Source organism: Bidens hawaiensis, unplaced genomic scaffold, assembly GCF_021521415.1.
Source record: "Bidens hawaiensis isolate Kalapana, Puna unplaced genomic scaffold, B.hawaiensis_p1.1 tig00004327_1, whole genome shotgun sequence".
Classification (NCBI taxonomy): domain Eukaryota; kingdom Viridiplantae; phylum Streptophyta; class Magnoliopsida; order Asterales; family Asteraceae; genus Bidens; species Bidens hawaiensis.
In genome coordinates this window covers 1,175,773-1,191,867 of record NW_027491261.1, presented here as the reverse complement: position 1 = coordinate 1,191,867, position 16,095 = coordinate 1,175,773, and positions in this window count along the sequence as shown.

The following is a 16,095-nucleotide window of genomic DNA, read 5'->3' as shown; positions in this document are numbered from 1 at the left end:
GCCCCAAATGGACCAAATTCCGATCTTAACCTTTTCATACATCATAGTTATGTCACCCGAGTTGATACGGTCGATGGTTCCTTTTTACAACACTCACTTTAATGTTTAAACGACTATTCGCGCACAACCGACTCGATTGACCAATCATCAACCTAATCAGCCCCGAGTACAAAAAAAAATAATTTTCCCACAGCCCTTAAACCCCCCTAAGGCTATGCAAACTGATTCCGTTGGTCATTCAATCGATTAACGCATCAAACTCAACAATTGACGATTATAGACCCGATAAACCCTAGTTTTCGAACTAAAATCAATTGACCGACCTAAACACCTCCAATGGCCACGAAATTTTAATATGATGTAAATGCCATACCTGGGAATCTTTCTACACCAGAAACTCTAATTTTTATCCAAGGGAAGCGGGTCAATTGCACCTTGGCCAAAATCTGTCCAACGAAAAGAATCGGCAAAATTGAGCATCAAAACGATTAGGGGTGAACGAAAAAAAGTGTTGGGGACTGTAGTACATACCTTGAACTACTTCTAAATGCCTTGGAATCACACAAAAAGTCAAAGCAAGGAAGGGGGGGGGGCTGATCTTCGGCCGATCGCAGCAGGTAGGGTTAGGGTTAGGGAGAAAAGTTAGATGGTTTAACGTACCGGGAGAAAAGTTAGATGGTTTAACGTACCGAGATAACGTAAAGACTTCCGAGAAACGTCGGTTAAATCCCGAGAATTATACATACTTTACATGCAGGAAATCTTTAAACCAAAAAATTTAGCGGGCATTACAAAAGATATGGATTTTTCATGGATGGATGCTATGTGGTAGATTCGGATGAACCCACCACATACCGTGATGCTATGTCACAATCCGATTGTGACAAATGGCTTGAAACCATGAACGTTGAGATGCAATCCATGCATGACAACCAAGTATGGGATTTGGTTGTACCACCTCTTAATTCCTAACCGGTTGGAAGTAAGTGGGTTTTCAAGAAGAACACCGATATGCATGGAAACTTGGATACTTATAAAGCTAGACTTTTAGAAAAAGGTTTCACTCAAACTCAAGGGGTTGACTATGATGAAACTTTTTCTCCCGTAGCAATGCTAAAGTCTATTAGGATATTTTTTGCCATAGCCGCACATTATGACTATGAGATATGGCAAATGGATGTCAAAACCGCTTTCCTAAATGGGCATCTTGAGGACGATGTCTATATGGTACAACTCGAAGGTTTTGTCGATCCACAACATCCTAACAAAGTATGCAAGTTAAAGAAGTCAATCTATGGATTGAAACAAGCATCTAGAAGTTGGAATCACCGATTTGATGAAGAAGTTAAGAAATTTAGGTTCATCAAGAATGGTGATGAAGCTTGTGTGTATAAGAAAGCTAGTGGGGCATCATTATCTTGTTAGTATTGTATGTTGATGACATACTACTATTTGGGAATGACATTCCAACCATGGAAGGGGTAAAAGCATGGCTTGGAAGTTGTTTTTCTATCAAGGATCTTGGTGAAGCCGCCTATATTTTGGGAATAAAGATCTATAGGGATAGATCAAGGCAGTTGATAGGTTTAAACCAAAGTGCATACATTGACAAAATCTTGAAGAGGTTCAAGATGGAGAACTCTAAGAAAGGTTTGGTACCTATTCAAAGAGGAACGATATTGAGTAGGTCTCAATGTGCAAGCTCAAAGTATGAGCAAGATAGAATGAATGGAAACCCATACGCATCGGCTATTGGATTCATCATGTATGCAATGGTACGCACTAGACCAGATGTAACATGCGCTTTAAGCATGACAAGTAGATTCCAACATAATCCGGGAAGTAGCCATTGGATGGCGGTCAAGAGTATATTGAAATACCTTAGAAGGACTAAGGATATGTTTCTAATATACGGTTCGGGTGAGGAGGAACTCGTGGTAAAGGGTTACACGGATGCGAGTTTCTAAACCGATCGAGATAATTCTAGATCACAATTGGGATATGTTTTCGGTATGAATGGTGGGGCAATCTCTTGGAAGAGCTCAAAACAAGACGTGGTAGCCTTATCCACCACGGAATCGGAATACATCGCCGCCTCATTGGCAGCTCAAGAAGCTGCGTGGATAAGGAAATTCATTGCCGACCTAGGGGTGTCCGTACCATTCAGGACCCTCTAGAGATCTTTTATGACAACGAGGGTGCAATTGCACAAATCGAGGAACCTCGTGCACATCAATAGGCAAGGCACATTGAGTGGAGGTTCAACTACATAAGGGGTGAAGTTGAAAAGGGAAAGATATGTATTCGCAAAGTTCACACCAATCAAAACATTGCGGATCCACTCACGAAGCTTCTTGAAATGCCAAAGCATGAGGGTCATGCTTGTGCCTTAGGACTTCGGTATTCTAGTGATTGGATATGATCGAAATTTTGTATTTGGATATCGGAACAATTGTTATTTTGACTCATTCATATGATTATGGTTTATGATTATGACATTTTGAGTTATGTTCCATTTTAGCATGTTTAAATCCGTGAATAAGTTAGTTATTCTAAATGTCCGTAGTCGCTCATATTTTTGGGAACAAATATGAAGGTAAGACTATTATGAACTTGGATTGGTGGATATTCATGGGATATAAATATAGAGCAAGGGTTGCTGCCAAGGTTCATAGACATTTATGGGTTATAAATATTGGACTGACCCGCACTTAAATGTTACTACATGGAATCCTTGTGATTGATCATAAGTAAATTTGAGTAAAGGCGAATATCATAGTATCCTCCGACCTTAGATACATATTGGGTTTTGATATTCACCAAGTATTATACTTTGACTTAGTTCTTCGCTGCTCTGAAACATGACAGTACATAAGGCTAAGATCAGGTCTGGTACAAGGTGATTGTGAGAGACGTATGTAGTCGAGAGGGGATTTGTCCCTCTTATTCGTTGAGAGTGAGATGTCTAAGGCCTGAAAAGTTAAATCAACAGATAATGATCACTCTGTGTCTCTGGATTTGACATGACATCTGTGGCAAAAGGATAAATGATAGATGTACCTAAATCATTTCAAGTAAGGGACTTGAAGGGGATGATGTTATTGAATGGCACTTCATCATGCGTATTAGGGGTAGTAAACCGTAGTTAGGCGGTATTTGCTACTTGCATCAATCTTCTATGTATCTTGTGCAAGTGGGAGATGTTGGACTCGTTATGCCCAAGACACATATTTTTATTGATGTGGCTAGTACGTCATGATCCAAGTCGGGTCATACCCAATAACAAGCTAGACAAACACCAACAATATTCGTTTATAGATGATATGATCATAACAAATGAATATTAACACTTGAGTTATTTAGAAAAGGGGTTTCTAAATAAAATGTACTTGTGTAGTAAATAAATCATATGGATGATTTATACTTTGAGAAAGAGTATTCCATATTGTTGTTTAAAGGGGTTAAGTAACAATATGTCAAGCATGCTACCTATATTGTGTTATTTTGGGAAATAACACAATTGAGTTTTATGATATAAAAGATAAAAATAATAATAATAATAATAATAATAATAATAATAATAATAATAATAATAATAATAATAATAATAATAATAATAATAATAATAATAATAATAATAATAATAAAAGGATGAAAGCCCCCCCCCCCTTCTTCTTTCTTGGTTGGATTATTTTATTATTATTATCTAGTTAGTGGAGGCATGCAAAGCTCTTGATTGGAGGACTTGGGTGGTGGGTTTTATATCCATCTTTCCTTACTCTTTCATTGAAAGACACACACACAACACAAGTAACATAGGATTTTTCTCTCTTCCTTTACTCTCTTGGAGGGCCAAGAGCAAGAACTCAAAAGGGAATAATAGAGGATAAATCCTCTGCTCGAGCTTCCTCTCTTTGGATTCGGCCAAGAGCAAGGGCAAGAAGGAGGTGAAATCAAGTGTAAATCCTAGCTACAAAGGGTTCTTGTTGGATGCTTGGGGTATGCAAGCTTGAGGAGCATCTCTATTGAAGCTCTAGCCTTCTTCATCATCATCTCCTTCCTCTTCGTTGGATTTGAAAGGTAGCTTTAACATGCATCTACTTATAGTGACATGCATGTGTTAGATAGTATGTATTTCGTATTTGGATCTGGGCTTGGGTTTTGTAGGTGTAAAATTGGTTTTATACATACCTTATTAACAAGATTTAAAACTTATTTCCGCTGCGTTTTGTAACGTCCGTTAATTCTGGTTTCAAGAATTAAAGCTTGTAGAGTATGTATAATTCTCGGGATTTATCCGACGTTTCTCGGAAGCCTTTATGTCATCACGGTACGTCTAATCGCTTAACATTTCTTCGAAGTTGCATTATTATTAAATTTCTGGGGGCTAGAATGAAAATGTTTTATATTATAACATTAATAAAAAAAAATAAACCCTAGTAGCAGCCTGTCCGATCGGCCAAGAAGACCAGCTCCCCCCTTCCTTGCTTCGACTTTTTGATCGATTCCAAGCTCCTAGAAATAGTTCAAGGTATTTACTACAATCCCAACACTCTTTTTGTTCACCCCTAATCGTTTTGATGCTCAATTTTGCCGAAACTTTTCGTTGGACAGATTTTCGGCCAAGGTGTAATTGACCCACTTCCCGTGGATAAAAATTAGAGTTTCCAGTGTAGAGAGATCCCCAGTTATGGCATTTACATCATATTAAAATTTCGTGGTCATTGGAGGTGTTTAGGTCGGTCAATCGATTTTAGTTTGAAAACTAGGGTTTATCGGGTGTAGATTTGCAAATTGTTGAGTTTGATGCGTTAATTGATCGGGTGACCTACCAAATCAGTTTGTACAGCCCTAGGGGGGTTTAAGGGCTGTGGAAAAATTATTTTTTTGATGCTCGGGGCTGTTGTGGTTAGTGCTTTGTCAATCGAGTCGGCGGTACGCGAAATTTCGTTTAAATGTTAAAGTAAGAGTTGTAAAAAGGAACCGTCAACCCTATCAACTCGGGTGACATAATCTTGATGAATGAAAAGATTTAAAATGGAATTTGGTCCATTTGGGGCTGATTTGTTTAACCAATGGTTTTAAGGTTTATTACACGCGCATTCGACCAATTTGATTACCCTTGGGCCTTGGGCCAAGTGTTGAGCCTTGGGCCAAGTGGTTGGGCCTTGGGCCAGGTGTTGGGCCTTGGGCTAAGTGTTGGTCCTTGGGCCAAGTTGTTGGGACTTGGGCCAAGTTGTTGGGCTTGAACGGCTCATTAGGCAAGAGTGTTGTTACGGTCTAGTTTAGTAACGCGTTGTGTATAATTTACAGGCTCTTTCTTGTGATTGTTCACTTAGGGATTTCCTAGCTCGTTGCAGGTGTTCGATTGATTTCAGGTGAGTTCATGTTGCCCTTTTTACTCTTTTTACTTTTGGGCTAGCATGCACACCTAAGTGTTTTCTTACATGATGAAATGTTTTAAACGAATTTATATAGGCTTGCTAGCATATGGTAGGCCTTGGGATGTTAAATATATATATATGTATATACATTATTTTTTGGCCTATATCTGGCGATGTTATAGTCGTTTCGACTACTGATGTTGTGTATGCCTACTTTGTGTTTGCATGCACTGATGTTACGTGTTTGGGTTGTATGTTTGCTCGACCCTGATGTTATACGTGGATGTTATATATATATATATATATATATATATACTGTGATATATATAGAGATGTAATTGAAAGGATGTTTACATATACATTTTGTATATGTATGTACGAGGATGTTTAGTTTTCGATAAAGATGATTTGATGGATACACCCTTTTACTTTTTAAAACTTTTGGTATGACTATCATAACTATTATTACTGATATTATTTACTTAAAACTTGAACTCACTCAGCTCAAGCTGACTTTGTGTGCATGTTAGTGTGAGTTTCAGGTTAGGAAGAGGATGCCTTATCGTTTGGACATGGACGAAGCTACTTGGACGGTGAAGGGCATACGGGAATTGAAGTTTTACTATTAAACAATTATTTTTAAAAGTTTTTATTTAAAGATAACTATGTTGATTTTGGGAAAAATTCCCGGGTTTTGGGAACTTATGTTATTATTTATGTTTTCCGCTGAATTATACTCTGAGATGTTTGTTTTAATGGAAGAAACCGTTTTCAAGTTTAATTATTTTCATAAGTTTTTTGTATGAATACCAACTGTGGGGTTCCCGGGGTTCGGGGCCTTACACGTTTTTGTTAAAATATGGATTTTATCACTTTGATAATCTTGTTAAACCCTATATATATCCCGTATTATACTTAAAATTTTGGATTGATTTATAGATATGTCGTTTATTAAAACTTGAACTCACTCAGCTCAAACTGACTTTGTGTGTAAGTTAGTTTTATTTTCAGGTTGAGAGTAAGGATAATCGATTGGACGTGCTAGGGGCTACTCAGAGAGTTGAAGGCATTTCTAGACGAGAACTCCTAATTAAAAATAGTTGTTTCCTTTATAATTGGTTTTGGGAATATTTTTAATACTTAACAGTTTTTCGCTGCTTATGGTTTGGTATTTTTCCTGGTTTTGGGAATCTTGACATTTATTATTCCGCTGTTATTTACTCTGAACTGGTTTTAAATAAAACCAATTGTTTGGTTTTGAATTTTTGGTGAAATTGTGGATGTGATTACCAACTATAGGATTCCTGGGATTCGGGGTCTTACAAGTTGGTATCAGAGCCAAGTTTCGAGGGATCCGGGCATCCATTGATGCTTGGACTCGAACTGTTAAATGAAGGACTAGAAATGCCAACCGTGAGTAGCTGCACGCCAAGAGGTAATTTTATATGTGCATATTTGTTTAAGTGTTAGATGGGATGCTAATAAGGTTAGGGGCAAAGGGTGCTTAGGATGGGCGGGTAAAGTAAACGATTAATAACACTTGATGAACGTTATTAGAAGTTTACCATTACCTTCCATGTTCTAAACGCTACATGTGTTTGACTGTGTTAGGGTTCTGTCTTTGTAGGGATAGGATATGGCTAATGCTCGTGTCGTTAGCATTACAGTTCCTCTCATTCCTTAAATTCTCCCGTTCATTCCTCATCCTCTTGAACACTTTGCGCATAATTGTTTAGCTGAGGCGTTGCATGCTATCGCTCTAGGTTTCCTTTTTAATTGTCGAGCTGCAGGATTCGTTCCTTTTTGACTCGTGTACCAGTAGGAGTTTTGCCTCTACCGTGCTCTTGTGTGATTAGATGATTAGGTTTCGTCTCTATCCGCGTCCGTTCCTATTGCGATGGGATTGGGGGACGAATCCCATTGTAAGGAGAGTGGACTTGTAAAGCCCGGAAAATTCATTAATCGGCTTTATCATTTATAGAAGCTTGTTTAAAAGGCGGGGTTTATTGAAGTTTGTTTAGGAGCCTTGTAATACGTTCTAAAAGTCCGTTCATCCATCCTTTTCTTCAAGGCATCACCTCTTATAAATTAAAGGACTAGATTAGTATTTAGCACCCACTAATTTTCGTTTAACGGCATGCACGTTGTAGAGTTTGTATGTTAGTCGGGTATTAATATTTAAGGTTGAGGGGCCTCTTGTAGGCATTCTAATAGTTCATTTAATCAACTTTGGAAACAAGTAAACGCAATTTCATAATTGAGGGGCCTTACTATAATATGTTGAAAATAATAACCTAAAAGAAAAAAAAATTAATGTTGGCAGCCATGGATGTTACGATCGCAGTCTTCAACACACCCCCCACTCCCTTCACTATTTCTCTTGCTCCAGCCATTACCAAGCCATCTCCATCTAATTCCAGGTCGGTTCTAGGCTTAGGAACATCTTATTCTCCATTAAATCGCTTATTTAACAAAAGAGATGTCATAAACATGTTAGGGATTTGAGTTTTGATTAAAACAGTTTCTGACAGATTCGTACTCGTTTATTGTTTTGTCTGTAACTTGATGAAAATTGATTGTTTTTGATCGATTATTGATTCCATGATATTCTACTTTGAGTCTAGTTTTCAGAAAGCTATAACTTGTAAATTTTTTGACGACATTTGAATAGTTTTTATGATTTTATAAAAACGTGTGTCAAGGCTGATGCGAGGGACGGATTCTGGTCTGTCTTCCCGAAATCATAACTCTTTTTTGGACAAGTCCAAATTGGTTGATTCTGCTTGTGAAAGTTCATATTTTGAGTTAATATTACAACCCAATTGGAATCGTTTAATTTGGTTTGGTAATGATATTTAAATAAATAAAACACTTTTGCTGCGCACTGAAATAGCTGCACGTATCTTTCTATGTTGGAGAAATTTTTATGATTTTTGTGTGAAGTGAAAAAATATTTTTAAACACCTAATACATTTATGAAACTCTGGTAAAAAGTTCATAATTTATTTCAATAGTTTTCCTATGTAATAATATGCATCTTCGCATGCTAAAATCTGCATGTTATACTCGTTGTTGATCGATAAGTTCGTTTTAGGCTTAACCGGTGGCTGTCCAGTTGTGTTCTTGTCAAGGCAGTTTGAAGTGAGGTTTTGCTCCGTCATCTTCCTAGGAATGTCTAGTGTAACATACTTTAATATCGTGAGCTATGGTTTTCGTTTGATTGGTCAATTAATGATTGATTGAAAACTAGTGTTCGGTTGTCTAGATTATTAAATTGTTGCGTTTAGCGCGAGGTTTGAAGGAATTAACAACAAATTCAGTTTGTGTAGCTACGTTTCGATATATGTGCTGTGGAAAAATTATTTTGTTAAGTATTGGGGCTGAATTGGTTGTCAGTTACTCAAACGGGTCGGTATAACGCGAATTCGCAATTATTGGGAAGTTGGTACGTTGTGCATGCGAACTACAGACCCATTCAACTCGTGTAGTGTCGTGTGGAATTGTTGGCTATAATTATACTTAATTTGGTCTACACGGGGCTGAGTTGATTGCTAAGTGCATAAACCACTCGTTAACTCGCGTATTCTATTCAACTAACAACTTCCGGGGGTAATTTGGAAATTCTTTGTCGCCAGAATTATCTAAGGGTGGTTTCCGTTAGTACAAGGCCCCGGGGGGCTGATGTAATTGATGTTAGTAAGGTCGAGGCTTTAAGTCAACCAAGTCATGTTAAAATGACAGGTTGTGAATTGTGTGCAATTCGACAGGTTGTGAATTGTGGATTTGATTAGAGATTCTCTAGCTCGTTGTTGATTGTGTGACTCGTGTCAGGTGAGTTCATGATGCCCAAAATCTTTTTACGTTTTGGGCTTGCATACACACCTCCGTACAATTTTATCCGTTTAAACGTTCTAGACGATATTGTGCAGTTTCAATGGTATTTGTATATTTCTAGAATTATGTTTAGATTATATTCTATGCCGTAGGATATTTTTAAACCCGTTTATAATCTTATAATCCCGAAACTTATATATATTACCTATAGTCTAGGCTTGAGGTTATTATTGGGCCTTGTAATAGTTCCCAAACTACTCATTATCTAAGTTTACATGTGGTGATGTTGTTTGGTTGATCGATTGGCTAAGGTTTACATTATTGATAGTCCATGCTTATGGGCATTATTACTCGTTTATTGTTTTATATATTTCTGAAGAACTATAAATTATTGATAGCCTATGCCAGAGGATATCATTAGATTCGTTTATAATTATACATTTCTGAAAAATTATATATTAATTATAATTTAGGCCTTAGGACATTTTAGACTTGTCTTAAATTCCTTAAGGTTATATATACTACTTATGGTCTAGGCTTGAGTATGTCAATACTCATGGTATTAATTTAATACATGTAGACCTGCTTATATTAGCTCGTATTTCGGACGGACTTATAAAGATATATATGTATATTTATATGTTATCCTATTGCTTATGATTGTTAATATTAAATTTGTTCTTAGTGACTAAGAATTAGTTGTGTGTGCCTATTGTGTGTGGGTATATAGTGCAATGATGGTTTTGGCCAGGCCAAACTGTACAACTCAGGTTCTAAAATCCTATGGCGGGGCCTGTAAAGCTCGTGAGGGAGGAGGCTCGTGTGGCATAATCATCATTGTATTTGGGTATTTGTGTGCATGGTGATTTTGGCCGGGCCAAACTATACTACTCAGCTTCTAAAATCCTATGGCAGGCCCTAGAAATCGCGTGAGGGGGGAGGCTCGTGTGGCATGATCACCATCATATTGAATTTTCATGCATGATGATTTTGACCGAGCCAAACTATACTACTCAGGTGTAAAATCCTTTGGCGGGCCCTGGAAAGCCCGTAAAGGGGGTGGCTCGTGTGGCATAATCATCATGACGGGTCCCTAAAATCATGTATCACGTGCTTAGGTCGTACGCGTGTTCGACCATGATTATATTATTTGGATGTTATGCCTATATATATATATATATGGCTACTTATCATTTATCCAGTTGCCTAGTTGTTCATATCTCGTATTATACTTAAAATTTTGGAATGATTTATAGATATGTCGTTTATTAAAACTTGAACTCACTCAGCTCAAGCTGACTTTGTGTGTATGTTAGTTTGATTTTCAGGTTGAGACTAAGGACAATCGCTTGGAGGTGCTTGGGGCTATTCGGAGAGTTGACGGCATTTCTAGACGAGAACTCCTAATTAAAAATAGATGTTTCCTTTATAATCGGTTTTGGGAATTTTTTTTAATACTTAACATTTTTCTGCTGCTTATGGTTTGGTATTTTTCCTGGTTTTGGGAATCTTGACATTTTTTATTCCGCTGTTATTTACACTGACTGGTTTTAAATAAAACGAATTGTTTGGTTTTAAATTTTTGGTGAAATTGTGGATGTGATTACTGAAATTTGGGATGACATGCTGATGTATTCAACAATTAGGATCTCTAGATGTTACAGCTTATAACTCAAAGTACGGAATCCATTGAGATTGAACAACACAAGTAAACATTAAGCCTTCTCTTCATTGATAACTTAAAAGATTACAAGATATGACTTTGTAGCAACTTTCTCTCTCTAATCTCTCACTCTAACATTCACCAAAAGTCTACCTATCAACGCATAAGTCCCATTTATGTTGGAAACAACATGAAGACACACAAGACCGTATATGTTATAAGGCGTATATCATATACACCGCATAAGATATCTGTCCTTGTGGACTTATGCGCTGAATACAATACACAAAATACTTTTGACAGTTTAAGCCCTATACAATCATATCTAATTCATCTAAGACCCATCAATAGACATTATGCTCTAACAGACTCCCCCCTTGGATGTTGCCAGGTCTTCGATCTTCTATCTTCAGTCTTTCTTCTTAAACGTCTTTTCTCTATACTCCCTCCTCATATCCTCCCATGAACGTTTAGATGAGGAATTTTGATTAGTTGGAATAAATACTCCAACTCCTTTGTGTTGAAACCTCTTTAGTGCAGCAATCCATATCTTCTCTTTTATCTCCTCCTCTCTTTCCTTCTCCTTTTGTGCTTCCTCTTCACCAAACTCAAGACATTTGCTCTTCCATACTTCTCCATAGTGAATCTTATACTTATAACAAATCTTAATCACTTTCTAATATTGCAAAGCAGATGCATGATGTTTATCACGTGATACTTGAATCTTGCACTTATGCAGCGTCTCTATATCCTTCTCAGAACAATTCACTAACCACATCGGATCCATCACATCGATCACATCCCAAACATCGTCTCTGTTTAACACTATCTGAGCTTCACCACGATTTTCGTCATAGTACCACCAACGAAAATACACGTGAAAGTCTTGCTCCATTGGATACATTGGAATCACTTTTAGAGTTTCTGGTTGCTTGTACCTCCAAGTCTTAACAAAATCATCCGTTTCAGGATCTTTCTTGACTTTAGACACATGAAGATATGGAGTTTGAGGAGTCCAGCTTCAAAATCTGCCCTTAGCTTGACATTTAATAAACTCCCAGATATCTTTTACCATCCCACATTAAGGACAATTCAACAATTCTTTATCAACAATACCCACCACGTCCATCCATGGTAAAGACTTTAACTCACATAGGCTATCAAAGTATTGCACACCGTATGTTCTTCTAACAGCAATTTTCCTTATCTTGGGTAGATACGCAATACTCTCCACCTTACCCAATTTCAACTCTTTTTCTTTCTTCTTATAATACTTGAGTGGATTCAAGTATATACACTTCGGTTCAATATTCTTCCTTTCCAACCATTCGTCCTGCTCTTGACTGTTTACCTCAGCTTCTTCAGTTGGATTGCCTTTAGCAGGTATAGGATTACCTTAATCATCAAATTCTTGACTAATCATTTTAATTTCTTCATCAAACTCTGGAAACACTATATTAGTAACATTTACATACGTTACCGTCTCCTTGTCCAATTCTTCCTCAACAATGTGTTCATTCACCAACACATTCTCTTCAACTAATCCCATATCCTTCTCAAAATCAAACTCGAACTCATCTACAGTGATATTTAGCATTCTAGCCAAATCAGCATGAGTAACCTCTATCTCACCTTCTTCTAACTCCTCTCCAGTTGATGAAAATCTCACTGGAGGCTTATAAGCAATTGGATCTACATTTAGTATCTCATGCTCATCAACATTACCACCTGAATAAGTAGTCTCTTGAGCATGTTCAACTTCAGTTACTGGCTCAATCACAGTTTCAATACTTCCACTTACTCCAGCACCAACCTTTATACCCAAACCACCGCCATTACTTGGATCATCATTATTATCATCATTATGATCATCATCCTCAGGAGAATCACCATAATCCAATAACTCTTCATCTTCTTTTTCTTCTTCCTCTTCTGGCTCATTAGGTCTAATAGGTTCTACAACTACCGGTTCACTCACAACCTGTTCTATCATTGGTTTAGCAATAATTTGTTCACTCACTAGCTCTGGTTCATGTACAAACCCTGATAACGATCCACCAACCTCTAGAGTTTCAAAATGAACTGTTGGTTCATCAACTTTCCCTTTACCCTTAGCTTCAATTCGGTCTTGATCATATTATACTTTGAAATTACTTTCTTCAGACAAAGCTTCACCACTATATACTCTGGTGAACACTTTATCTTCTGACCTTCCAAGTTCTTCAACCAGATTTATCCCCAACTTTTCTTCCAATATCGTGAAATATCTCATATGAAGATTTAACAAATCAGCCTGTTGTTTTCTTCTTACTTCACCTTCTTTAATAATTTTCTTCTGTTCGGCATTTTCATTCCTCAACCTTTCATTTTCCACTACTAGATTGTCAATCTTTATTCCCTGCTCAGTAACAGTAGCTTTTAACGCGTCATGATCATGAAAAGTTAGAAAATCACCAAAACAACTTGCATCCAGAGACGGTAAACTGAAATCAGGAACTTTAGTAGGCTTTGGTGAAACATGTGGCACTTGTACTTGAGACGATTGTTCCACCATTGGTGTCTTCAATACATTATCATCTTCTCCCAAGTCGACAACTGGTTCTTCAACTACAAATGCTGGATAGATTAGAGTCACAATAATCTCAGGTTCTTCACTATCAGGCTCATCAATCAACTTTAACTGTGGTGAAGTAGCCCTATTTGATTTTCTCTTGATACAAATCTTCTTCGATTTAACTGGTTTCTCAACTACAACCTTTGAAACATAAGTCTTATCATGCTCATCAGTATACTTACGTTTCTTTGACCTTTCAACACACTTTTCAAATTTAGCCCTGGGATTGGCTAACCTCATCCTTCGTCCCTCAGAATCTGACTCTGTTTCCTCAGGATCATTCTCAGATGTCGCTAAATATACTTCTTCTTGAGTAATTGGAGTGACAACTTCTTTCTTCACAACTTTTTGTTTCTTTTTCTTTGGTGCAATAGATTCATCTTCTGAATCAGACTCAATCTTTATGAATCTCTTACCAACTGGTTTAAATTCTAACATCAATATTTATTCTTCAGCTCGATCAGAATCACTATTGTCATGTCTCCATTTGTTATCAGTAGGAGCTACATAATCAGGATTCTTCAAATGTCCAAATAAACCTCTAAACTTTGGAATATCAGATTCTTTGACATTCTTATAAGAAGCTAACTTCGCCAAATTGTTACCAGTGACGTGGTCAAGAAAAATCTTAGGCCCTTCCTTCTTTACATCAGGAAATACATTTTCAACAAACTTCTGCACAAATCTTGGATATTGTAACCATTGATCATCACCGAAATTCATCTTCATGTTGTCTAGGATCATCCTGTTGGGTTTTAACTAGATTATCAAAGTAATAAAATCCATATTATACCAAAAAACGCAGCGGAAATAAGTTTTAAATATTGTTAATATGATACATATAAAACCAATTTTACACAGCAAAACCCAAGCCCGGATCCAAATACGAAATACATACTATCTAACACATGCATGACACTAAAGTACATGCATGTTAAAGCTACCTTTCAAATCCAAGGAAGATGAAGGAGATGATGAGGAAGAAGGCTAGAGCTTCAATGGAGATGCTCCTCAAGCTTGCATACCCCAAGCATCCAACAAGCACCCTTTATAGCTAGGAGTTACACTTGATTTCACCTCCTTCTTGCCCTTGCTCTTGGCCGAATCCAAAGAGAGGAAGAGAGGAAGCTCGAGGAGAGGATTTATCCTTTATTGTTCCTTTTTTTTTTGTTCTTGCTCTTGGCCCACCAAGAGAGAAAAGGAAGAGAGAAAAATCCTATGTTACTTGTGTTGTTGTTGTGTAATGAGAGAAAGAAAGAAAGATGGTCATAAAAGATGCACCACCCAAGTTCCCCAATGAGACTCCTTGCATGTACCCACTATCTAGATAATAATAATAATAAAATAATCTAATCAAGAAAGAAGAGGGGGGGGGGCTGGCCCCTTTTCATCCTTTTATTATTATTATTATTATTATTTTTATCTTTTATATCATAAAACTCAATTGTGTTATTTCCCAAAATAACATAATATAGGTAACATGCTTGACATATTGTTACTTAACCCCTTTAAACAACAATATGGAATACTCTTTCTCAAAGTATAAATCATCCATATGATTTCTTTACTACACAAGTACATTTTATTTAGAAACCCCTTTTCTAAATAACTCAAGTGTTAATATTCATTTGTTATGATCATATCATCCATAAACGAATATTATAGGTGTTTGTCAAGCTTGTTATTGGGTATGACCCGACTTGGATCATGACGTACTAGCCACATCAATAAAAATATGTGTCTTGGGCATAACGAGTCCAACAATCTCCCACTTGCACAAGATACATAGAAGATTGATGCAAGTAGCAAATACCGCCTAACTACGGTTTACTTGTGACATCCGTGGCAACACCGAGTACACCTTAGTATTCATATAGCGAATAACCGATTAACCGCTTATTGCGTAACGAACAAACGATTAACCGAACGGGTCTGGTTATGACCCAGATATCCTGAGGGGCCATCTATATGAGATATATGTCTATTATAAGCCAACATACTGATATTAAGGCCTTAGTATGATAGCAAACTAGTTAAACGAAAACATGCTCGTTTAACTACCCGCTATGGACTTAAACGCGAAAGATAGTTACAAACCAAGCATTGTATCATCCGTTAAGCCGAAAAAGACTTACCAAACACTTATTTGAAATGTTTTAAGCGATCCGTGAAAATATTTTCGATTTTTACAAAAGTATGGTATGTTTTTATAAATTTACATAAAAATAGCCGAAAAACACTCGTTTTCGCACTGTTTGTCGTACCCGTTATATTGTTCGTGCCAAAAACCAAACCCGAAATAAATTTAGACTCGGCATTTCACGTTCGGGCACATAAATCGAGAAAAGTGGGCCAAATGGGCCCAAAAGGGGGCCCAACAAGCCCAGCCCGCCAAAGAAGACTTTTCCCCCCTTAAACCCTTTTCATATTTAAACAAGTTCTAAGATATTTTTTTGATATGATTTTCATGAGAATTCTGGACACAAGTTCTGCTCCAGCCAGAAAACCTTCAAACCCTAAGGTAAGGAGCTTAAATAAGTAGCTTTTGTACTTGTTTAAACTCGTTTAATACCATAAAAACATGTCTTGGTTACTAAAAA